The following is a 27,114-nucleotide window of genomic DNA, read 5'->3' as shown; positions in this document are numbered from 1 at the left end:
AAAACAAAACATGAACTGGTCTTAAGAAGTTCTGCTAATACCAGAAACCTGCACTGTGACCCTCAGGCTTGTTTCGGGGCTGGCAGGCTCCCAACAATAAATCCAAATGTGAATCTGAAGATTCTTCTGGAATCTGTAAGCCCCCTAACTCACCACTTTCCACAGAACTAACATGAGTTAAAGATTTAGTGCTTGAACCTCAGTTTTCTTCTTTAGTGATAAATAAAACTAGGCAGCATTCTGTGTATCCAAAGTACATGTATGAAGACACGAATTGGCATGAACATAATTTATATACAACCAGAGATATGAAAAATTGTGCTCTCTATGTGTAATAAGAGTGGTAATGCATTCTACTGTCATTTATTTTTTAAAAGCCAATTAAAATAAAAGAAGAAAAAAAAGAGAGATAGCCTGCACTCTGGCTTGAGTGAGTGTACCTTGCTTTACCCCAAAGGCATCTTCCTTGAATTTGCACCATTCTCCCTCTCTCTGTGGCTAAGGGAAAAAAAAAAAAACAGTGCCAGAGCCAAGTGTGGTGGCAGATACGTATAACACTGGCCACATCGGAGGCTGAGGAAGGAGGACTGCAAATTCAAGGCTGACCTCACCAATTTATCATGGCCCTAGCAATTCAGCCAGAACTTGTCTCAAAATAAATGAAAGGACTGGGGAGGAAATTAAGTGGTAAAGCATCACTGGGTTCCATCACCAGCATTTAAAAAGGGTGGGGAGAATGAAGATGGCAGGCCAGAGGGAGGCAGCGTTCTGTGTTGGTCCGTGATCCAGATTTCACCTAGTTGGAATACTGCATCTCAGAGAGTGTTTGTGAAAAACCAGCCTCTACCTCAGAGCAAAGCCTGTCCAAGGAAGGGACATCACCTTCGTCCTTGGAAAAACCCACAGAGCACTCCTAGGCACATTCCCACCCTGCTAAGTTGTTTATCTACAAATAACAGGAGAGATCTGCTGGCCAGGTGTCCCTGACTCAGTCAGGCTAGGTGGAGACCCATAGTAACCCCCTAGCAGCCACCAATCAGCATGAGACAGGAAAATACCTGGGATGCCAGATGACCCTCCCAGTAGTTTATGGTGGTTGATAACATGTTGGGAAACCATTTAGTTCAGCAGGTGCACTCCTTTTGGCTTAAACCAATCAGTTCAAATGGATACCCCTTTTGTACTGACCAATCACCTTTACCCAACTTGTTCCCACCAGTGAATGTGCTAATCATGTTTTAGAGTTGTTATTTGATTTTCCCGTGGTGTGTGATGATTTGCTAAGAGATGCTATGATGTATGTGAAGTCCCTGCCTTCTCCAAAGAATGTATAAAACTGCTGCAAACCCTGGGCTCAGGGCCTCTCAGCGTCACCAGTTGCTGTGTGCATGCACAGAGGATTCAGCTAGCTCACAATAAACACCTCTTTGCTGTTTACATCAATCTTGGGTCTCTGGTGGTCTTTGGGGGGTCCCGAATTTGAGCATAACATTTGAGGACTCCTAAACAGCTGCTTTCCACAGAAATCACCAGTGTTGTGACCCCGCACAGGGCTTCAGGCCTCAGCATTCGAGAAGGAATGAGTTTAAAAAAAAAAGTGGCCTATAACACAATGAAATTTTACTCAGCAATAAAAGAGAATAAAATCATGGTATTTTCAGGTAAATGGATGGCATTGGAGAAGATAATACTAAGTGAAGTTTGAAAATCCCCAAAAAACAAATGGCATTCTAGTGTTTTCTGTGATATAAGGTGAGGGACTCATAGAGGGGTAGGGAGGGGGAGCTTGGGAGAAATAGATGAACTCTACATAGGGCAGAGAGGTGGGAGGGGAAGGGAGAGGGCAGGGGATTAGCAAGGATGGTGGAATGTGATGGATATCATTATCCAAAGTACATGTATGAAGACACGAATTGGCATGAACATAATTTATATACAACCAAAGATATGAAAAATTGTGCTCTATATGTGTAATAAGAGTGGTAATGTGCTGGCTCGGATTCCCCCTGGCCCCCGGGGCTTGGTACCGGCCCTGGTTTCTTGTGTGCACGCCAAAGAGGCCAGCTCCCAAGGCCTTGAAAGGTTTGTGGTGTCTGTCTCCATATTATTCAGCCTATAACGGTTATGTGGGAACGTCCTGACCTGCTTGGGTCTGATAAGGTTCCTGGTTGAAGGCTTAGTATGAGTCGACAAGAACCACCTGCTCCCCTCCGTCCTTGCTTCCGCCTACCAGTAACTTTCCATTCTGTCTGAAAGAAATATATAAGTATGAGCTGAGATAATAAAGTCAGACTCCCCCTGGATGAAGGACCTCGGACTCCTGTGTCTTTTTTAATCCCGACGTCTCCCGCCGGACTCGGTCCATTTTGCCGGACGCGGCAGATTGGAGGTTCCCACCGAGACCGGAAAGCGGAGGTAAGCGGACGGGACTCACCTTCCATAAGAGAAGGGGGAGAATTGGAGACCTTCCATAAGAGAAGGGGAAAAGAGACCTTCCATAAGAGAAGGGGAAAAGGGGTGCGCACCATGGGTAACTCAGCAGCTAAAGTTCGTCTGGCCAACAAACTCAGAGAGCTGTTGAACACACAAGGAACAGGAATAAAAACAAAAACTGCAACAGAATTCGTTGAAGTTATTGCCCAGGCATGTCCTTGGTTTCTGACAGGGGGATTTCTTAATAACAATGATTGGGATCAGGTCAGATGTGATTTACAAAGATTGTTGAGGAATCAAGGTCCGGAAAGTATTCCAATCGCCACTTTCTCTTTATGGAGATTGGTAAAGGATGCTCTTTTAACTGATAAAGTGAAGATTAAAGAACAGCTTGCTGAATGCGAACAGGCCCTTAATCAGGTCCAGGAAGAGCAAATGGCAGAGTCCTTATCCCTTTCCCATTATTCTTTCACATCTCCTTCTTCATTCTTAGATCCACCCTAGCTGCTCTCAACCCCGCCTTCTCATCTTCCCCCTCCCTAATAGGCCCACAGAAAAGTCTTAACTGACCTTCTCCAGAATATTCACCATGGCTTATTTTAGGACTTTCAACAAAAGAATCTCTACAAAAAAAGTTCAAAGTGGATAAATTTCCTATTTTCATGTTGCCCTGTTTTATTTGGCCACTGTCTGAAAAGATCAGCACTCCAGGCGCTAGATACTCCCTTACTAGTTTTTCACAAAAATATGTAAACAAGGCCTCTGGCCTTGAGCTGGGCTTCACAGTGCTGAGTACATTTCTAAGATAAGGGAGTTACTAACTGGGCTCCATGGTAACAGCTGGCAGGAGGAGGAACTGGAAAGGGAGATAGAGGAACTGGAGGGTCGATTGAGGAAGTCAAGATTTAAAGCACCTATGGCCCCGATCCCTGTTGTGCTCCCTCCTTATAACCCCGATTGGGACGAGGACAACCCCAGAAGGTGGGGGGGGAGATTCAGTGGCAGCCTAAGACAGCCCAAACTTTTCCAGTAATTGAAAACCTGGATACCGATGGACAGCCGGCCAGAGTGCATGTTTCTTTAGCCTTTAAGGACATTAAACAACTAAAGGAGGCAATTACTAATTACAGACTCCATGCCCCCTTTACATTGACTCTCTTCGAGTCTTTCTCTGCCAATCAGCTGACACCTAGTGACTGGCAACAGCTTTATAGGGCTGTATTGTCCGGAGGGGATTTTTTGTTGTGAAAAGGTGAAAATCAAGAGAGGTGTCGCGAGTTAGCCCGAGTCAATCAGGACGCCAGCCTCCCACGGCGTAACCTTGAAATGTTAACAGGCTCGGGACAATATGCTATCATAAATCAACAAATTAATTATGATTCTGGGGTCTATGCTCAGATAGCTACAGCAGCCGTTCAGGCTTGGAAGGCTCTACCTATTTCAAATGCTGAAACAAAAATTTCAAAAATTGCTCAAGGACCCTCTGAGCCTTATTCTGACTTCATAGCCCGATTGATGCAGATAGCAGGAAAAATATTCCCTAATTTGGAAAAAGTCATGCCAGTCATTAAGCAATTGGCTCTTGAAAATGCAAATTCCTATTGCCAAAATGCTATTAAATCTACCAGAGCAAAGAGTGTTAATGACATGATTCGAGCTTGTAAGGATATTAATGGAGCTCATATTACCGGACAGGTTTTAGCTGCTGCCCTCAAAACGGGATTGTCAGGGTTTAATGGTAAAGGGGCCCAACCTAAAAGCTGCTCCCGATGTGGGAAAGAGGGACATATTAAATGAAATTGTCCCGAGGGGGATAGACGGGGTCGGGAAGGCACACCTGTCCCCTGTCCCCGATGTGGCAAGGGGAATCATTGGAGCAGCGAGTGTAGTTCCAAGTTTGTTGCTCAGGGACGCCCACTGCAGCCGGGAAACGGGAACAGGGGCCCACCCCGGGCCCCGGAAGCCAGAGAGTACGGGGCAATCCAGAGACAGAACAAGCTGCTACCACAGTAAGATCTTGGCCAGGCGGGGGAAAAATACAGACAAAATCAAACAAAATGCAATCGGTTAGGAAAACTTGGGGAACTTTTGCCCCCAAAATGGGCAGCAGACTCCATGTTGTTTGCATCACCATGGTAACCATGGGGTGCCTGGCCGGAAGAGCGGCTTCCTGGTCCCACCTTCCACACTTTTGGGGGCTACTGATTGGTTCCTCCACAGTCACTCAGACAGGACTTCTAGTCCCGCCTTCCAGCCACTAACCTGTACTGCTGTGTTTCAGATTTCTACCGGAGCTGCTCAAAGCCTGTATTTTTAAAAGATGCCTACCTGTAAATGCTAACGAAAGATATCTTTTTCAGACAAAATTTAATTCTACAGGTTTCTATGTTACAGTCCTAAATTTAAGCTAGTTCTAAGTTAAATAACCTGACTTTTTCTTTATAGTTGTGTTACTAAATAATGTTCTATTGATGAGAGATATCAAATATGCTTCTTTATATTTTACTTTTAATTTTGGAGGTTATGAGGATGCATTTGCTCGCCACAGGAACAAGCCGGCAAAGTTCCTGTGATGACCAAAAAATCCTTATTCTCATTGCTAATTATAAAAATAAAAATGTATACTCAAGGATCTTATTTCAGTTACATCAAGTGATGTCACATAGAAGAGTGCACTCCTAGTTAAAAATAAATTAAAATGGATCCAAATATTTTAAGACCACGTGGTTACATAAAGTTAATACAATTATAAGTTAAGTTCTTATTCTTAATATATATTTTTTAGATATTTAAATAACCTATATTTGTTAATCTATAAATTAATTAGCACATGCCTAATTGATTAGTTAATATATATTTGCCTAATTGTTTTTCTTCAACAGGAAACCCATAATTTATGTTTTATATTTACATTTATCAAGATACTCTGCCTTTTCAGTTACAGATATTTGAGATAAATGTGTTTACTATAAATTTACTTTTAAGTGAAAATACAACCAAGTAGTTTCTAATTCTCAAAGTTACTGTTTAAACTCATAAGATGATAAATTATTATAATTATTTCTACAAAATATCTAAGGGTTTTAACTATATTTTCATTGATATTTCTTATCAAAGTATAATAATTTGTTGATAGATTCTAAGGTTTTCAGAAATTGTTCCAAAGTATATATTTTTTAAAAAAGAAAAGGATGCTTCAACAAAGAAAAAGCACACATGGATCCTAAAAAGAAGAAAGAAATCATCTTTGGGTAAAACAAGGTCTTTATATTCATTTTCCAAAAAAAAAAAAAAAAGATTTTTATATTATTATCTAAACAGATAATGTAAAAAGTTAGAACAACAAAAAAAGGAGATTTATATATACTAAATTGACTATAATTAATTTAAGGGTATTTCAGGTTATTTTCCTAATTTAACTATACTAATGTAAGCAAAAATTTTGTCCATATTTTGATATGATAAACACCTATTAAAATGTAAGTTTATTTTTTTTAAAGAAAGATCCTTATTGCCTAATAATTCTTACTGTTTAAGATAAAGATTAATTTTGGTAAATAAATTCACATTGTTGATTAAACATTAAGTATATTGAACTACTAACTTAAACCCCTGTATGACCTTTTGAGAGGAGACCCCTGACCCACCTCCCTGTGAAAACCTACTCCAAAAGCCTTGAAGGCACTCAGGTTAATAAAAACAGCCCCACAAAAGATGCAGGTTACTCAGATAGATTATTCTATACCCCTATCATTTATAATCCTGCCATCAAAATTAACTCCTACTGGAGTGTTTTGGCAAACAGGTCCCATCTATTGGGTCCATTTACCCATTTCTAACTCTCAGGTGATAACTCCCTTTTATGAACCAGTGATAAATCTGATCTGGAAAGCCAAATATTTGGGTGATGCACTGTTTGAAAAAACTTTTGACATTCTCATTCAGCCTTATACCCAGGATATGATTTTAAAATTACAACAAGAACATGATCTTTGGTGTCTTTTTCTTTGTAATTTCAAAGGTCAAATTGATAATCACTTCCCCCGACATAAACTTCTAGAAGGCCTTAAAAAATGTCCTATTATTTTTCCTAAAATTATTAAAGGGGAACCTATCCCGGGAGCTCAGACTGTTTATACAGACGGAGCAAAAGGGGGGTTTGCTGTTGTTTTTGATGGATCTCAAGTAATTCGACACCCTGTTCCTAAACTGTCTGCCCAAAGATCACAAGTTGAGGCTCTAATTATGGCCCTTAAACTATACAATTCCATCCCACTTAGTGTGTATACTGATAGTCTCTATGTTGCTAATTTAGCCTCATTTATTGAAACAGCCCCTTATATTGGCAGGCAATCTACTATCATGGAACAATTACAAACGGTTCAGCTCCTTGTTTGGGCTAGGCGAGATCCTTTATTCATTGGACATGTCCGAGGACACTCGGAGCTCCCTGGGCCTCTGGCGGAGGGTAATGCTAAAGCAGATGCCGCCACTCATAATATGGGCCTAGTATACACTATAACCAAGTATGATGAGGCCTCACAACTCCATGCTAAATTCCATCTAAATGCACAATCTTTACGCTTCCGCACAGGATGCTCGCGTGACCAGGCTTTACAGATTGTTTCCCTATGCCCAGTATGTGCTCCATTTCTTCATTTTCCCAGTTTGGGTGTTAACTCTAGAGGCCTACACCCCAATGATATCTGGCAAACTGATGTTACCCACTTCCCTAGTTTTGGTAAGCTGTCTTTTGTACATGTTTCTATTGATACATATTCTGGCTATATCTTTGCTACATTACACACTGGGGAAAAGGCCAAAGATGTTATTGGACATCTCTTAAAAGCTTTCTCTTGCATGGGCAGTCCACGTTGTCTCAAAACAGACAATGGACCCTCATATATAAGCCAAACAGTTCAACGGTTCTGTACCCAATGGGAGATTGAACACAAAACAGGAATTCCTTATAACCCCCAGGGACAAGCAATTGTGGAACGAGCCCATCAACATTTAAAAATTTATCTACAAAAAATAAAGGAGGGAGAAATATATAGATGCTGCCAGGGACCACAAATGCTATTATCCATAACCTTGTTCACTTTGAATTTTTGCTCACTACAACTACTGATTTCTGTGTGCTGGTACAATTATGGCCAAGTCAATTACCGCTTTGGAAAAGTCCCTCACCTCCCTCTCAGAAGTTGTGTTACAAAATAGGAGGGGACTAAATTTATTGTTCCTAAGGGAAGGAGGACTATGTATAGCTTTAAAGGGACAGTGTTGTTTTTATGCAGATCACACTGGGGTAGTCCGTGAAACTATGGAAAAAGTCACGGAAAGATTGGCTAAAAGACAAAAGGAGTTTGAAGCACAACAAGGATGGTTTGAACAGTGGTTTAAAAATACCCCATGGCTAACCCCTTTGATATCCACTGTAATGGGACCGCTTTTCGGTCTCCTTCTTATAGTTGCTATAGGCCCCTGCCTTGTCAAGAGAATGACACAATTTATTAAAGACCAAATTAACATTCTGATTTCTAAGCCAATACAGGTCCATTATCAACACCTACAAACCAAGGATGATCTTGCTGAAGTTTGTCTCCGACCAATTCTAAGATGATTTTTCTACAATGATCCTTGCTTCATGCCTTTCTCCTTTTGCCCCCTTTTTCTTCCTTGTTCTTATTATTCCTCTCCTCTGACTCTATGCCTTGTCGAACCGGAACCAATTAAAAACCTAATAATGATTGGCTGGATCGCTACCACTTAATGCCTTGGTTATAACGAGCTGATCTTGTAGTACCCAGAGATGGGCAACTTTCACGCTTGCACTGCAACCTAAGACAGGGGAATGGGGCCTCCCCAGAGACGGGTAAGCACTGTAAGGGCAGTGGACGACCTAAGACAGGGGCTACTTGATTCCCTTTGACGTGCAATAAACAAAAGAGGGGGAACTGCTGGCTCGGATTCCCCCTGGCCCCCGGGGCTTGGTACCGGCCCTGGTTTCTTGTGTGCACGCCAAAGAGGCCAGCTCCCAAGGCCTTGAAAGATTTGTGGTGTCTGTCTCCATATTATTCAGCCTATAACGGTCATGTGGGAACATCCTGACCTGCTTGGGTCTGATAAGGTTCCTGGTTGAAGGCTTAGTATGAGTCGACAAGAACCACCTGTTCCCCTCCGTCCTTGCTCCCGCCTACCAGTAACTTTCCATTCTATCTGCAAGAAATATATAAGTATGAGCTGAGATAATAAAGTCAGTCTCCCCCTGGATGAAGAACCTTGGTGTCCTGTGAACTCTTTTAACCCCGACGTCTCCCGCCAGACTCGGTCCATTTTGCCGGACGCGGCAGTAATGCATTCTACTGTCATTTATTTTTAAAAAGCCAATTAAAATAAAAGAAGAGAAAAGAGGGTGGGGCCTGGGGAGGCAGAGCCAAACTAAAAAATCTTGGTTTCAAATGCCAGTACCATAAGTAAGTAAATAAATGAATCTGGTTATCATAGAGTTTAAAAAGTAGTTACTATTATATAATATATGTTAAAAACAGTTTCTGCCAGGTGTTGTGTCTTATGCCTATAATTCCAACAGTTTGGGAGGCTGAGGCAGGAGGATCACAAAAAAGATCATCATTACCTCAGTAATTTATCAAGGCTCTCAGCACTTAGTGAGACCCTGTCTCAAAATAAAAAATAAAAAGGGCTAGGGATGTAGCTCAGTGGTAAAGCGGCCCTGGGTTCAAACTCCAGTACCAAAAATAAATAAATAAATAAACAATGGTTTGTGTGGGTCTTGGTGGTGAATGCCTATAATCCCAGCTACAGAGGCTAGGGCAGGAGAATCCAGAGTTCAAAGCCAGCCTCAATAAAAGTGAGACACTAAGCAACTCAGTGAGACCCTGTCTCTAACTAAAATACAAAATAGGGCTGGTTATGGGGCTCAGTGGCTGAGTGCCCTTGAGTTTAATCATCAGTAGTCCCGCCCCCCTGCAAAAAAAAAAAAAAAACCAGGCCAGTTTGGGCAACTCAGTGAGTTAGATCTTGTCTCAAAATAAAAACTGAGAAGAGCTGGGGATGTGACTCGGTGTTAGAACACCCTGGGGTTCAGTCCTCAGTAGTGCAAACAACCAATCAGAACCAAACGAAGATGAAACCAATTTGTTCTTATACTGTATTTTATGAAGTTGTTTTTTAAAAGCTCAAACAGAAGTGAATATGTGAGAGAAGGCTGGAGACTGTCGGGAGCAATTATCATAGACCTTTCTCACTGCTTTAGTACTTAGAGCCAGTACCCCTGGTTGGGGAGGGTTTTTCCCTTTCTTTCTTTCTTTTTGCTAAAATGTTTGATATTCAATGTACCTGAGCATGCCTCCTGCTTGCCCTGCTTCCAGAATGTTCTCAACTGAAGTCTTCCATCTCCCCTAACGAGGGCAAAACCTGCGAGGGAGATCTAGATGAGCTGCAAAGGGGAAGCCACCGTGATCTCAGCATCCGGGGACATGGCACCCTGTGTGTGAAGAGGAGTCCACTGTGGAAAGACATTGGTCTTCAAAAGAAGGCGGGAAGGGGAGGGTGGGGGAGGGGGCCAGGGGTAGGAATGATGGTGGAATGAGTCAAACACCATTAGCCCAAGTACATGTATAAGACACGAATGGTGAGAAAATACTCTGTGTACAATCAGTGTCTTGAAAAATTGCGCTCTATAAATATGGAATGACTGCATTCTGCCATTGTGTATAACAAAATAGAATTAAAAATAATAAAATAAATGAACTAGACATTCCCTCAATATTTTCAAAAATTGTTCATAATATTAGCTTATTTAGAGAGTCTGCTGGGATTCCGAGAGTCTGTACCTCAAGGTACAATTGACTGATATTTCTTTATAACTCAGGTGAAATATGCACAACTGACTGAAATGGTACAAAATCAATTTAAAAAAGGCAGATCCAGGGGGAAACAGCAGGAGCAGCAGAGGCTGCGGCTCTGCAGAGAAAATAAATGCTTCCAAGGAACGTGCACCAGGAGCTCTGTGTCACCTGGCAGGACACTGATGTGGCTATGCCTCTGGTGGACAATGTGGGCTGGCACTGGGAAGGTCCCACATGGGTTGCCTGAGGACTGGGGTGCACCAGAGATTCCCAGAACTGGCAGTAAAGTGGATGCCAGCCCCAGAGGTGACCAGAGCACCCAGGTATTTTCTGTAGTTTATTCAGGACATAAATTGTGATAAGGACCCATAGTTCCTGAGTTCCGCCCAGGTCCCCTGAGCATTTTAATAATACTTTGGATGCTCTTCCAGCACTGTGATCTGAGGTGAATAATTTGGACTCATAGTAGTTCTTGCTTTATTTTATTTTATTCTATTCAACAGAAAGAAACTTGTGCCCTAATTGATGAAAAGTGATGTTTTCCTGTTAACAGAGCAAGCACTACTACGCTCAATTTTATTTTATATTTTATTTCTTTTCTTTTTTTTTTTGGTACCAGGAATTGAACTCGGGGGCATTCAACAACTGAGCCACATCCCCAGCCCTATTTTGTATTTTATTTAGAGACAGGGTCTCTCTGAGTTCCTTAGCACAACAGCATCCTTGCTGTTGCTAAAGATGGCGTTGAACCCATGATCCTCCTGCCTCAGCTCCCTGAGCCGCTGGGATTACAGATGTGTGCCACCATGCTCAGCTTTTATTTTTTATTTTAAGACAGGGTCTTGCTAAGTTGCTGAGGGCCTCCTTAAGTTACTGAGGCTACCCATGAACTTGTGATCCTCTTGCCTCAGCCTCTCCTGTCTCTGTGAAAACAGGCATGTGCCACCATGCCTGGCATCAGTCCAAATTTAAACACCTTGAAGAACAAACTCGAGGTTTTGATCAGATAAGCAGACCTCCACCAATGATTTATTAGTTGGTTAAATCATGTCATTTTTTTAAAAAAAAATTATAAAGTTGTATTTATTTTGGATATTTTTTTTTATTTTTTGATATTATGGATTGAACCCAGGGGCTTATCCACTCTGCTACCTTCCCAGCCCTTTTTGTTTTATTTTGAGACAGGCTCTCACTAAGTTGCTTAGGGCCTTGCTAAATTGCCCAGGCTGTGATCCTCCTGCTCAACTTCCCCAGTTGCTGGGATTACGAGTGTGTGCCATCGCACCTGGCCAGGGAATGTCTTTCAATGTGGAGTTCCCCAGTTCATGGATTGCTTTTTACTCGAATAAACTTTTTTATCTTGTAAATGCATTAGATTTTAATATTTAACATTATGGCTTTAGGAATGTTCTTTCCTGAAACAAGAAAAGAGTGTTCATTAGATTAAAAGAAAATACCCATATTGGGTGGGGATGTAGCTACATTGTAGAGGAGTTGCTCACTGCAAAATAAAACAGAAAACTGGGCCTGATGGCGCACACCTCCCTGTAGTCCCAGCCTCTTTTGGAGGCTGAGGCAGGAGGATCACACACTCAAAGCCAGCCTGGGCAACTTAGTGACAGCTTTTCTCAAATAAAATTAAAAAGGATTGGGGATATAGCTCAGAGGTAGAGCACCCCTAGGTTCCACAAAAAAAACAGTACCACAAAAACCCCCAAAGGCAGCAAGAGCAGAGCTTGAAGTAGATTGACAGTTTCAAACTTATTTTCCCTGTAAGGAGGGGCAAGAGGTGGAGCAAGAGAAAAATCACTGATTGGTTAACCCCAGACTCCTTCAAGACACTTTTTTAGGGATTAAAAGATGAAGTCTCATACTCCATTCCATAGACACCTCTTTTTCCTGTAGTTAAAAGGAATTAAAGGTGTAAGGGTTTTCACACTTCTGCTTTTCTTAAAGCAATGGAGGTTTTCTAGGTTTTTTTCTGTTTATTTGGTTTACAGTGCTGGGGATCCAATCCAGGCATGCTCCACCATTGAGCTCTCTATGCCCAGGCTTTAAAAACAAAACTGTTGTGGGACAGGGTTTCCCTAAATTGCCCAGGCTGTCCTCAAACTTGATATCCCCCAGTCACAGTCCTCTCCCTGGACACCAATCTAATAACAAAGATAAGGTCTTGAGAAAAATGAAAAAGAAGGTTTATGGCTGTGAGTTTACCTATTCACAGGAAAGGGGTAGGGGATAGAGGTGATTCAGAGAAAAGGAGATTAAGGAGGAGAGATAAGGAAGAAGAAGGTCAGGGAGAAGTTTAGGGGAAAAAAAACCAAACATGTAGGTTTCAAAGCCCCAAGGGCTATATAGTCAAAGCATCAAGTGAACCCCTGTTACGCTCCTATATAATTTAATGTGGCTACTTGGTGTCCTTCCCATATTTTCAAATAGAGACTGATGCAGTGGTGCACATCTCTAATCCCAGCAAACTGGGAGACCAAGGCAGGAGAATTGCAAATTCAAAGTCAGCAATTTAGGAAAACTCTGTTCAAAAGAAAACAAAAAACAAACAAGAAAAGGGCTGGGGATGTATCTCAGTGGTACAGCACCTGTGGATTCAATGCTCAGTATGAAAAATAAAAACAAACAACAAAAAACAAAAAAGAATGAAAGGAAGGAAGGAAGGGGGGAGAAAGGAAGAGAGGAAGGAAGGAAGGAAGGGAGGGAAGGAGGAAGGGAGGAAGGGAGGAAGGAAGGAAGGGAGGGAGGGAGGCAGGGAGAGAGGGAGGGAAGAAGGGAGAAAAGGAGGGAGGGAGGGAGAAAGGGAGGAAGGGGTATAACATTAAGCTGAAGTCAGGCATGGTAGCCCAGTCCTATAATTCGCTCCCCCGAGGCTCAGCAGAAGGATTCCAAGAACACTGCCAGCCTGAGCAACATTGTGAGGCCCCTATCTCGAAACAAATTAAACTTAATAATAATTGAATTAATTAAATGTGTCCGTACACATGTGCACCATTTTTAATGATTCTAGACAGATGATTTTTCAGAAATTCTTTTTAATTTTAAATTATCTTTACATCTAGAATCAAGTGAAACATAACTTAAATACCGGACTTAGTTTTATTCCATCTGATAGGGCTTCATGAAACAAGTTAATCTAGATAAAATAAACATTAAATATTTCTGAGTGAGGAACATATGGTAAAAAGAGTAGTTTGCTGGTCGGGCACAGTGGCACATACCTATAATCCTAGTGACTTGGGAGGCTGAGGCAGGAGGATGACAGGTTTGAGGCCAGCCTGGACATGTTAGACTGTCTCAAAATGAAAAATAAAAAAGGCTATGAATGTAGCTTAGTGGTAGAGCACCCCTAGATTAAACTCTAATAACACACACACACACACACACACACACACACACACACACAGAATGATTTCTTTATCCATGTTCTTCAGTTATTCCCCTGCAATAGGTAATCTGTACATAAATGGGGTAGGAGACTAAATGTTCCCAGGAAACTGTGTTCCAAAATGAGTGTGGAGGACCAGAGGGCTGCTGCTCTCTGAGTCTGGGCAACACAAGAGTGGTCATCAGTTTTTAAGAGTAGCCCTCACAATCCACAGAATTCTATCACAGAATATATCATAAAGTTATGTGGCTTTGGGGGAGGTACGGGAGATCAAAACCAGGACAGCACACAAGCTAAGCACGTGCTCTACCACTGAGCTATATCCACAGCTCAAAATACTCATGATGTTGGTCAAAACTTATGAGACAAAGCCAGGCATGATATCACACACCTATAATCCCAGCTTCTTAGAAGACTGAGGCAGGAGGATCATAGGTTCAAGGCCAGCCCCAGCAATTTAGCAAGACCCTAAGCAACGTTCTGAGACCCTGTCTCAAAATAAAAAATAAAAATAATTGGGAACATGGCTCATTGGTAAAGCACCCCTGGATTCAATCCCCAGGATACATTAAAAAAAAAAAAAAGATAGTAATTTTGGTAGCAGGTTTTTTTTTTTTTTTTTTTGGTACCAGGATTGAACCCAGAGTTTTACACACGCTGGGCTAGCACTGTTCCACTGAACTTCTTCCCTATCCCTGTTACTGATTTTTTAAATTTATTTTTTGGTACTGGGGATTGAACTCAGGGGCACTTGACCACTGAGCCACATCCCCAGCACTATTTTGGTATATTATTTAGAGATATGGTCCCACTGATTGCTAAGAGTGCCTCACTATTGCTGAGGCTGGCTTTGAACTCAAGATCCTCCTGTCTCAGCCTCCTGGTCCACTGAGATCATAGGCGTGCACCACTGTGCCTGGCTTCCCCAGTCCTTTTCATTTTTAAACACGAACTTGATATGCTGCCGATGGTCTTACTAAATTCAAGTGCTGAGGCAGGCTCAAACTTGCAATCCTCCTGCCTCAGCTTCCCCAGTTTCTCAGACTACAGGCCTGTACCACCATGCCTCTCTATTATCGAACACTCTTTAAAATGTCATTGTTCCTTAGACTTTGCTTTTATAGGATAAAGGACCCTGACACTGTGTGGGGCTCAGCATTGCCTGGGAAATGCCCCTGTAGGAAGAACCCTGACACTGAAAGGCTCCAGGTGGAGGCTGCCATGATGAGAGGGACCCACACTTTGACCTCCTTTTCTTGCTCCCCAACATCCTGAGAGGTACCCACAGCTTCCACCCTCAGTGGCTTCAGACATGGAAAAGTGGCTTCCCAGGGCTGGTAGTCAAAGCTTCTCTCTGGTCTCAGGTCCCAGCTTATATTTGGTGACAATATTCTCAAGCCAGTTTGCTGAGCTGATCCCCCTGAAACACCCTTTACCTTGTAAGGGAACAAAAGACTGCTTCTCCCTCCCTGTCCTTGAGGGTAGCAAGAGGTTTTAGGAGTCTCTGTTGTGTCTCTAGCAACTCCTTTCCAATTTCTTTTCTGAGCCACTTTTTGTATTTTATTTTGAGACAGGGTCTTGTTGAGTTGCTCGGGGCCTCACTAAATTGCTGAGGCCAGCCTTGAACTTGCAATCCTCCTGCCTCAGCCTCCAGAGCTACTGGGATTAGAGGTGTGTGCTGCCACGCCTGGCTTCGTAAAGCATTTTTGTTTTTGTTTTTGAGATGGGTTCTCACCCTGCTGACCAGGCTAGCCTGGAGCTCCTTGCTTTAGGGATTGCCCTCCTTCAGCCTCTGGGGCTGCTGGCATAGATGGGATTAAAGAAGTGAGCCATCACACCTAAGAGGTTTTAACTCTAGAACATGTTCTCAATATCAGTGTGGCCACGGACCCCTGAACAATGAGCTTTCAGGGGTTTCTCTGTGTCCAATATCAGATTAAGTCCTTTGGTGTCTCATGCTCAGAACTGAGAGTGACCCTGTGAATGAAGCTTCTTCCTTCAGGTGGGAATTCAGGGGGCAGGGTAGGCAACAGTCTCTCTAGCCTCAGTTGAGGAAGAGCCTCCACTCCCAATATCAGCAGGCTGAACTTGTGGCCCTCATCAGAGCCTTCACTTTGGCAAAGGGAGTTTCCCTCAATGTCTACTGCCCCTTGAATTACATTTAGACTGAACTAAACTCCTTCCTTGGCTCTTCCTCTGTCACAGGCCCTCCCAAAGAAGCCACTAGACACCTCCCCTTTGAGCTTGTATAGGGAGAGCTCACCTCCCTTCTCAGCCCACCACCCTCTAATTGTCCTTGCTCCTCATCTTTTCTGGCCCCTTCTTGCATACACTAGGAACCTTCTTTGGCAACACAGGGATGTTGTTCTGGCAATGCCAATTCTGCCTCTTCTCTTTCTCCCACTCTGTCTCCTGGTGACCTGGTACTTTTACCACCCCCAATAAGCTCCCCTCCTCCTCTCAATTCTCTGAAAAATGGACTGGACTCTATCAGGTCATTCTTACCACTTGTTTGGTGGCCCACCTTGAGGGCATCCCATATCGAATTTCTAACCCCGATTTAAAACAGTGAGACCCACAGGCCCTCTCAAACTGCATCTCTCCAAGGTTGAAACCCCAATCTTCCTTTGGTCTCTGAGGACCATGGGGGCACTGCAGAACCATGAGTGCCATCCTTCCCTTTTTCTTTTTTGTTCTCCTCCCTCACTCTGCACTCACCTCCCAGGGGTGCCACCACCAGGGATTACCATTCCAGTGTCCAGGAGACTTACAGCAACTTGCTCAAACCATACTAGCCATACAATGGCAGCTTGATTCTTTAGCTGCTGTGGCTCTGCAGAATCCAAGGGGCCTTGACCTTTTTATGGCCAAGAAAAGTGGATTTGTCTGAACCTCCAGGAGGAATGCTACTAACATGGCAATCAATCTGGTAAGTAAAGGACAAGATAAAACAACTCCAACAAGACCTTGAACATAGGAAAACACAGCCCTCCTCTGCTGAAGGAATACCAATCCCTCACCAAACCTGGGCCACCTGGACAGCATTCCACCACCACTCAACCTCCCTCATTGTCCCAATGATTCAAACCCTGTCCCTTCCCAGCAGGAAGCAGTTAGAGAAGATTGACCTACATCCCTGTTCCCTATGGGGCCCAACAAAAAACAAAAAAGAGGGAATATAAGATCCTTCCTTAGCACCTCCATGGCCATCTTAACTGCCAGCTGCCATTTCAGGAAAAAGCTTCCCTTTCCCATCCAAGGGTGTTTCTGAGAAAGGCTCACCACCCCCTCACACCAACCCCACCCTTAACCATCAGCATTGGGACCCGCTCAGCTCTGATTCCTGAGCCTCCCCCATAAAGGACCCAGAACTCAAGGCTGTTTTGCCCTCTCTCCATAGAGAGATGGCCTTTCCTTGTCAAGTCTGAAAAGTAAACTCCCTTATGTATCTCTGCCTGGTCTCCGTGTTTCACTTCAATCTCTTCCATTAGGTTGTATTTCCTGAATTGAAAAAGACTAGAAATATGGTTCAGTGGATAACTGTCCCTGGGGTCACCCCTGGTACCAAAAAAAAAAAAGAAAAAAAAAAAGAAAGAAAATAGTGACTTGTGGGCTAGGGATGTGGCTCAAGTGGTAGCACGCTTACCTGGCATGCATAGGGCACTGGGTTCGATCCTCAGCACCACATAAAAATAAAGTAAAGATGTTGTTGTCACCAAAAACTAAAAAATAAATATTCAAAAATTCTCTCTCTCTCTCTTTCTCTCTCTCTCTCTCTCTCTCTCTTTAAAAAACAGTGACTTGTGTCATATTCTTTTACTGAATAAAATTTGGGGGTGGGTGTTTAAAAACAAGTGGTTGTAGTGGACACAGTGGCACACACCTGTAATTCCACCAACTCAGGAGTTGGGGCAGGAGGATTGTGATTTAAGGACAGCTTGGGCAAGTTAGTGAGACTTTGTCTCATAATAAAAAACACAACGAACTTGGGATGTGCTCAGAGCTCAAACAACCCTGCATTCAATCCCCAGTTCCTCCAAAAAAGAAGGGGTTGGGAATGTGTAACAGAGGTTCCCTTGATGCTCTTTTACTATTGATATGCTCAAGTTTGGGACCCCCAAAAGACCACCAGAGACTGAGATCGATGTAAGCAGCAAAAAAGCATTTATTTTGAGCTAGCTCGGTCCTCCATGCACACAGCAATCGGTGACTCTGAGAGGCCCCAATCCAAGGGTTTACAGCAGTTTTATATACTCTTTGGGGAAGGCAGGAACTTCACATATATCATAGCATCTCTTAGCAAATCATCACACACCAAAGAAAATCATAAAACAACTCTAAAATATGATTAGCACATTCACTGGTGGGCACAAGTTGAGTAGGCGTGATTGGTGAGTACAAGAGGGGGATTCCTTTGAAACAATTGGTTTAAGCCACCAGGAGAGTAAGTGCTGAACTACATGGTTTCCCAACATGTTACCAACCGTCATAAACTACTGGGGGGGTCATCTGGCATCCCAAGTATTTTTTCTGTCTCATGCTGATTGGTGGTTGCTAGGGGGTTGCTAGGGGTCCTCACCTAGCCTATTGAGTCAGGGACACCTGGTGCCTCAGATCTCTCCTGTTATTTGTAGATAAGCAACACAGCAGGTGGGTATGTGCCTAGGAGTGCTCTGTGGGTGTTTCAAATGACATGGGTCATGCCCCCTTCCTTGGACAGGCTTTGCTCTGAGGTAGAGGCTGGTTTCTCAAAATTGGAGTCACATCAGTTTCTCACTATATCCTGTGGCTTTGAATCTTACAATTTTCCCCAAACAAATTTCTCCCTAACCTTCTCCTCCCTCAACTTCCTTTCCCTGATCTTCTCCTTCTCTAATCTCATTTTCTCTGAAGCACCTCTTTAAAAACAACCTGTTCCTGCTGATGGGCAGAATCACAGCCTTTGGGACAGGAGTCCCCTGGGTTCCTCCTTTGCTAGCAAAGTAAAAAACATTCTTTTTCCTTTTTCTGAAAACTGTGTCCTGGTTATTGGATTGACATCAGGGAGACTGACCTTTTACTTACCCTTGTATAGCGCCCCTGGGTTCAATCTTCAATACAAAAAATAAATAAATAATCAGGCAAGCAAGCAAGCAGGATGAGCATACCTATCTCTCCGTCATTGGCGATTATTCCTTTTATAGTCCCCATGCTTGCCTTCCTGGCTTTAAAGGGTTTTAAACACTTTCCTACAACCACAAGCACTCCAAACTGTTGCCATCAGTTTCAGACAACTCAAGGAAACTGGTTGTGTCCTTGCTGAGGATGTCTATCAGCCGTGAACTCCTGTGCACTTACAGGTGGAGCTAATGGTGAAAGTTTTCCATCAAAATGACATCACTCTATGTCCAACTCTGACAAAACAGGGCTGGAGGGAGGTGCTAGGAAGAGGGCATCTTGAACTACCCAAGTAGCTGGGATTACAGGGGCAGGTCACCAAACCTGGTACTACACAATATTTTTAATAGGCTGGACTCTTCTGATTTATTTCTTTCCCTGGATTTCACTCCACAGTGGCACACTGCCATGTGTACAAGACACACATGACAATCGAGCCTCATGTCAGAATTAGCATTTTCCATCTCTTATTTCCAAATGCTCTCAAATACTATCTGTGGCTTTTAGCATTGCTTACATTTAAACTGAGCATGGTGGTACCTGTCTATAATCCAGCTATTCAAGAGGCTGAGCAGGAGGATCATGAGGTTGAGACTAGTCTGGAAAACTTAGCAAGATCCTGGCTCAAAATAAAATATGGCTGGGAGCCAAAAGTGGTGGCATGTGTCTGTAATCCCAGTGGCTTGAGAGGCTCTGGCAGAAGGATAGTGAGTTCAAAGCCAGGCTCAGCGACTTACCATGGCCCTAAGCAGCTTAGTGAGAACCTGCCTCAATAAAAAATAAAAAGAGCTGGGGATGTGGCTCAGTGCTTAAGCACCCCTGAGTTCAATGCCCAGTATGAAGAAAGAAGGAGATGAAGAAGGGGGAGGAGAAAGGGTGGCAAAAAGATAATAAGGAGGAGGAGGAAGAGAAGAAGGGAAAGAACAATAAAGTTAAGGGCAAATGGACAACCCAGACCCGAGACAGAGTCACCCTCCAGCTGACCATTCCCTCTACTGGGCACAATGAAATCTGGCTCTAGAACCCAGCAGTAGAAAATTGCTTGGGGGAGATGGGACACACTGGAACAAGCCTGCCCCCTAGTGGCTGATTTACAGGTGGCTCTGGCTTCAGATCTCATTTTTCTGTGTTTGGTGCTCACTCTGGAGAGCAGACTTGAAAATTAATTCAAAGAAGGAGGAGACTTAACATGGCAGCGGGCGGGGAGGCAGTGCTTTCAGTACCTCCTCAACCATGGGGACAGAGAGACGCATTACAACGTTCAGATTCTACCTGCTGAGAAACTCCTAGCAAAATTCCACTGAAGTGAGACCTGCTGGGGAATTTGGGGATTATTGGAGGTGACAGTTTGCCCCAGATGGGTGAATCTCTGCCACATGGCACAGAGGTCCGGGCCTGCCCGCCGCTGCCTGGTGACAGTAGGAGGCAGTTCGGCAAGGCGGGCATAGAGACCCTATGAAGAGGTTGCTAACCAACCCTTCATGAAACAGCGAACCAGAACTGAAATCAACTGAGACTGGGTCAGACCAGAGACAGGCCAGACCCACCCCTCCCATTGGACACTCTGGCAAGGAGCCTGGGGCCCGCCATAGCAGAGAGCTGACATCACCAGATTTCGGCGGACGGGATCCCTTCCCAGCAGAATCGGCTTTAGCAGGAGTGTGACTCCCACCCCCCACCAGATACATACAGCTGGGAAACCCCAAAAATCTCACCCCAGAGCTCCGTGGGCGTGACTGTAGGGGCCAAAGGAAGCAGAGGGGACACCCGACCCCAACTCCCTCTACCGCCAGCGGCATGGGCTGACTGTAGGGGCCAAAGGAAGCAGAGGGGACACCGGACCCCAACTCCCTCTACCGCCAGCGGTGTGGGCTGACTGTAGGGGCCAAGGGAAGCAGAGGGGATTCCGGATCCCCAACTCCCCCTAACACCAGCAGCGACACCCAAGGTCTTAGCCACCAGTTCCTGGGGGCGTGCCCACCAAAGGGGTCCGGACAAATTAAACTGTCAGTTCCCAGATCACCGCTCCACGGCCCTGGGGTTTGGATGAATGACAGAGAGTGCTCAGTCGTTCAGGAAATAGGTCACGCAGTGGGGCTGCAAGTGTAACCAGATCCTTGGAGATCAAGAGCTATGTAATGTTTTGAACAACTAATAAAAAAAGAAAGAAAAGTAATTCAAAACTAGATCTCCCCCACCCCAGAAAGTGATTTTCTGTTTGTTTCTTTTTGTTATTAGACACAGTGGTGGGGGAAGAAGCACTGTTGGCGCACCTGGGTAGTGTCCTGATGCTTGGAGAGATTGAACTTGAATGCAATTTAATGTTGGCCTTCGAGTCTTTTAGGGCTCACTTGAGGTCTCTGTGAGCTAGATATGAAGGTGCTGGCCCCAAGGCCTTGGTTTCTGCACCTGAGATATGGGGCATCTTGGAGGTCGCTGGGTAGATGAAGCTAGAAAACTGGATCCTAGTTGCTGGTGAATCTAGCTTTCCTGCTGGGTTTTGCTTTTCCTGGACAAGAGATCCTGTGACTCCTGCTGTAGTCAGAGCCTGGCCTCATGTCATCTCTGAGAATCAAGGGCCTCAACTCCCCATCTGCCTGCATGGCCAGTCTTGCTACCCTTGTCACTACAGAAATATCCCTGACCCAAGAGAAGCTTTACTCCTCTATGGAGTGCAAATCATCAGCCTCCAGTCAAGTTGCCCAGGGTGCCAAGCTTCCCAAGGTCACTCAAGGGCAAGCCAGTCTTTCCCACCTGGTGCCACTGAGTCCTCTGATAGTGTCCCTATTTCTTGTTAATTCACTCTGGGGAACTTGGTCCTCTCAACAGCCTTCTGGAAATGAAAATGACCTCAGGCCATTTGCAACATTATGCAAGCCTGCCAACTGGCTCTTGGCAAGCCCTGCCCTGGGGGCACCTCTCCAGCCCCACCTCCCTGCTCTCCCTAGTTCAAGGTGATGAGTTGCCATTACCCCAGCTAAAACCAGTCTTGTCAGAGGACCTTAGCAGGCAGAGTCCAGTCTCTATAATCCACTGAGGGTGGAAGCTGTAAACTCTTAGAGAAGTTGGGGAGACGTGGACATGGGTCAAAGGCACGTGTCCCAGCCATGGTTTGGATATGAGGGAGGTGTCCTTCAAAAGCTGCTGTATTAAGAAGGGTTACTCACCCTTTTACGTGGGAAGGACGAGGTCACTGAGAAAGCCCAGAGGCCCTGTTAAGTCACCAACCCCTGTGGCAACTTCAGTGTTTAGTAGGGGAGGATTCCTCTCCCTGCCTGGGCGGAGGATTTAGGAGCTTGTAGGTGCTTTCTAAGGCTCATCCCTTGGCGAGATGCCTTGGTCCCCTAAACTTTAGCATGCCTGAAAAGCCACCAAGGAAATTGTTCAACAAAGATTCCTGGGTTCCATTCTCACAGACTCCGGGTCGGAGACGAGAAGTCGTGTCTCCAGCAGCTCCTAGGCGCTGGGATCTGTCAGCATTGATGGCTCCCCCTATGGCACTGCCCTGTCTGCTCCTGGGGCCCCACTTCCTTCGAGGTGGACAATGCAGGAGCCGCCTCATCACAAGCTCTTTTTGTGCGTTGTGATTTCTGGAACAAGACCTTAGAAGGGCCCTGGATCCCTCGGACTACGGAAGCATGGAAAAAGTTGGAGAAGTTGGCGGGGAGGGGGAGGGGTCGGAGCAAACCAGGTGGAGAGCCAGGAAGTGCCCTTCTGTCCAGATGGGGAAGCTGTCTGTCCTTGCAGGAGGCACAGACTTCCTCAGCTGCCCCAGAAAGCCACCTCTGACTTCCGAATGCCCAGGTCTGCAGGGAGAGCTGGTGGGGAACCCAAGGGCACACCACAGAGAGCGCCCCTGGGAGAAAAGCTACCTGCAAGGACTGGCATCTGCTCCCACTGTGCTTTGGGTGTTCCCCTCAAGTCCTTGCTCACTTTGCTCCATTGGAAAAAATTTACATGAAATTTACTTACAATTTTAGGGGCCGTTAGCAAAAAGCAAACGTTTTGGAGTCAGAAGTCCTGGTTGCCCTCCCCTTGCCTCCGCGAGGTTGGGAGTAACCCCGTAGGAAATGGTGGAAAGGCTGGGGGCCTTCTCCTAGTCTGTTTCTTCATGGTTGATGGGTCAGTGCCGCACAGGGCTGTTGATGTGGATCAGTGATAGAATACGTGCGCATGGTAGCCCCAGCACACCAGGCCGCTGTTAAGTAGCCTCCAGCCAAAAGAAAATGCTTCAAATAATCTAGGCTCCCCCCCCACCCCCGCCCACGGTGGAATTCTCTTCCTTTCTGCTTGTTTCTTTTTTTTTTTTTATTTTTCAATATTTATTTATTTATTTATTTTAGTTCTCGGCGGACACAACATCTTTGTTGGTATGTGGTGCTGAGGATCGAACCCGGGCCGCACGCATGCCAGGCGAGCGCGCTACCGCTTGAGCCACATCCCCAGCCCCCTCTGCTTGTTTCTATGGAGCCAAACCTGGCCTTCCTCCACCGTCTTCCTGCACAATGTCTCTGGTACAATATTGACACATCCACGTGAATTCTTTAAGTAAATGCATAGAAACTTGAGAATTCAAGGGATGAACTCTTTGGTTTCCTATTGTCAACAATTTCCAAGGTGGCATATCCCAGTAAAGCAGCCCCTGTCCTGTATCCTCAGGGGACACTTTAAGACCCCAGTGGATGCTTGAAACCACAGATAGTAACAACCCCGAGTTCTTTCCTGCACATAAGTACCCATGAGGAAGTATGATTCATACATTAGTCACCATAAGAAAACAACAATAACCAAAAATAGAACAATTTATTACAGTATATAAGTATGTAAAAATACACTGTAATAAAAGTTTTTTTAAACTTAAAAAAACAGCTGCTGTATTAATACAAGAGGAGAAATGATCAAATCATGAGAGCTGTAATCTAATCGGTGGATTAAACCATCCAATGGATTAATTAGTCATTTTCCAAGCACACTCAAGTATTTTCCAAGTATATTCTGATAATTAGCATTTCTCCCTCATATTTAACAATACAAATAAAATCAGAACAGAACCATGATATTGTCAACCACACATAAGAAAACTAACAACTAGACATTGGTTCAAAGGAAATTCTAGAGGCAAATAGAATTTCTCTCTATAAGATAAATTATACTTTTCTGTATGGGATGGATAGTGATGAACCAGCCTGATTCCATTTTAAGATTGAGAACCATCTCGTCATAAAGCCATGAAAAGTTCATTTCTGTTTTACTATAAATTACTGTAATTTCTAAACTTGTTTGCAATTTCTGCCTGTGCCTTGAACCCACCCATGCCTGGCCTTCCCTGACCAGATAACAACCTTCTCTGAAACCTCAGTGGCACCTCATAAATTCTAATATTGGGGTTTAAATTTACTCCCTACTTTGAAATATCACACCCTGTAGAACATTAACCTAATATCCGCCTTTGTATTATACTTGTCAAAATATTGTTACCCATAAGTTCTCAAGATATCCCCTTTACAACTTTTTGAGCTATAAAACCTTGTTCCTGGAGTACTGGGGGGGCTGGTCTTCAGCCTGTGTTGGGAGAGACAGCCGCTGATCAGTCTCATCATGTACACAAACACAAACTTGCTTTAATTTAATTTAAAATTGGAGTTGGTGGTCTTTTCTTTGCATCAGGGTTCAAAATAAATGCTCAGGGTATATTTTAAGAGGAACTCAATTATGCTTAATTGGAGATGATATATGTATGGGGTTTACTTTATCAAATTCATAAAAAATTTTTGTTTGTATCTAACTTAAACTACACACTCCTCCTGTCAATGTGCAGAGGCAGATGTGGTAAAGGACTGTGACATCCTACCACCACCAAGGGTTGGATAAGGGGATTCACTTTGACCCTTTCTCTCCTGAATGCTAGATGATTCTCCTTGTGTGACAACAACAACAAAAAAATTAAAATAAAAATTTCCACCTAAGTGGGTCGAGCCCAGTAGCTCAGCCTGTCTCCTACCTGAAAAGGCCAGGGATGCCTCTTAAAAAGCTGGTGACATCTCTAACTAAGTCCTACATAAATTGACCTCTGATTAGTCTGTCATGTGTTCCCAAGCCCAACTGCTTTGTGCTTCAGAGAAATGTGGCCCTGTACTACACTCCAGGACGCTTGTGCCCCTTGATAATTGTCTCAAAGCAACTTATGTAACCTTCTCAAGGAAGGTGGGTCCATGAGACCAATGCTAGGGACAGATAGACCCAGGATTGCATCCAATGCTATTTATTGGATACAAAAGGACAGAAGCATGTCTCAGGCACCAGCAAGATGCTGGACTTCCACTGGGATGATACCTGGACATTCTCAGGGGACCATGCAGTAGAAGGTCCTTAAGCTTGATAGTTTGATCAAAGGAACTTTCAGGAGGACTCTGCCAAAACCACCACCTTATACAAAAGAAATGCTTCAAAACCCCTGACTTTCCAAACAAGATCATAAGATTTTATCTTTGGTTCTCAAGAGGTTAATAAAACACAGAATGGGACCCACAAATTCCAAGGAACTCCAGAAAAGACTTTCTTCTGCACTCCAGCTGAGACTATTATGGTTCATTCTCAAGCACATTTTGAAATTGGTGGGCAAATGATACCAAACATAATTAAAAATTGTGATGGCTTTCATGTGAATGTTCCAGATGAACAGCTGTCAAAGAGCTGCACTCTAAGAAGTGCCTTTCAAGACAGGGAAGTGGGCCATGCCTGTAATTCCAGTTTCCCAGGAGGCTGAGGCAGGAGGATGGCAAGATTCAGATGAGACTCGGCAATTTGTCAAGCCTGTTTCAAAATAAAACCAAAATGACTCGGCACATGGCTTAGTGGTTGTGTGCCCCTGGTTCAATGCTCAGTACTCCGGGGAGGTAACATTTTATGCTTTAGATTAGATTTTTTGGGTGGAGGGTGGGGCACAAACTGGAGATTAAACTCAGGGGCATACTCGACCACTGAGTCCTATCCCCAGTCCTATTTTGTATTTTCTTCAGAGACAAGGTCTCACTGAGTTGCTTAGTGCCTTGCTTTTGCTGAGGCTGGCTTTGAACCTTCAGCCTCTGGAGTTTTATATTGGTTTTAACAAGGTCTCTGTTTACTTGAAAAAAAGGAAAAAAGTTGAAGTACTATTTCCTATGACATAACTTTCTGTATTAGCTTTCAAAATCTTTCATCACTCTGCCTAAATGACTTATCTTTTAGAATGATCTAAGACCCTACTTTCACTAAGTGCTTTAAACCTTTTGAGATTGTTGACTAACTTCTCTAGGATCAAATTCTACATTGTCACTTGCCCTTGAGCTAACATTGAGATATTATGCAGGGCTCCATAAATTCTCAAGGGATTTCTAGAAGAGAGACATTAACCCAATTTGCCTAATTTGATATGATTAGAAACCCTGTCAAATAAGACATAACTTTTTCAAGTTATATTTATTTGGCTGTTTATTAATATTTGCTTCAAAATTGCAATAAATTAATTTAAAAAACTAATATGTTTTCACATATAGTTCTGGACACTATATTAAAAAAACCAAATCACCTTGTTAATAGATGGTTACATCATATTACCAACAGATTTTTAATCATGGCTCTTCTAAGTATTTATCATATGAGTCACCATTTGGATTTTTTCCTAAAAGTAACTACAATCAGATTCATGGAAAAAACAAACAAACAAACAATCAAACAACCTCTAACAACTATACTTGAACACAGGTTTTGGATTTATAGGTTTATTTATTTTTGGTGCTATGGATCAAACTCAGGGCCTTGTACATGCTAGACAAATGCTATACCTTTTGAAACTTTTAATTTGAAATGGGGTGTGATGGTGTACACTTGTTATCCCATCTACTTAGGAGGCTAAGGCCAGAAGACCTCAAATTCAAGGCCAGTGCCAGCAATTTAGCAAGAACCTGTCTCAAAATCAAATAAATAAATAAATAAATAAATAATAAAAATAGGCTGGCAGTGTAGCTCAGTGGTACAGTGCCCGTGGGTTCAATCCTCAGTACCAAAACTACATAAATGAATAATTTAATTAATTGAAATGAAATGCAAAGGACTGGGGATGTAGCCCAGTGGTACAGCTCCCCTAGGTTCCATCCCTAGTGCCAAATACAAAGAAAAATAAAGTCAGTACCTACATTATTTTAAAATATTAAAAGGAGACTGAGGCAGGAGGATGGCAAGTTTGAGGCCAGCCTCAGCAACTTAGTGAGGAACTAA

The sequence above is a fragment of the Spermophilus citellus genome (assembly GCF_964194105.1).
Source record: "Spermophilus citellus genome assembly, chromosome: 9".
NCBI lineage: Eukaryota > Metazoa > Chordata > Mammalia > Rodentia > Sciuridae > Spermophilus > Spermophilus citellus.
The sequence above is the reverse complement of the archived record's forward strand: the minus strand, read 5'-3'. Positions refer to the sequence as shown.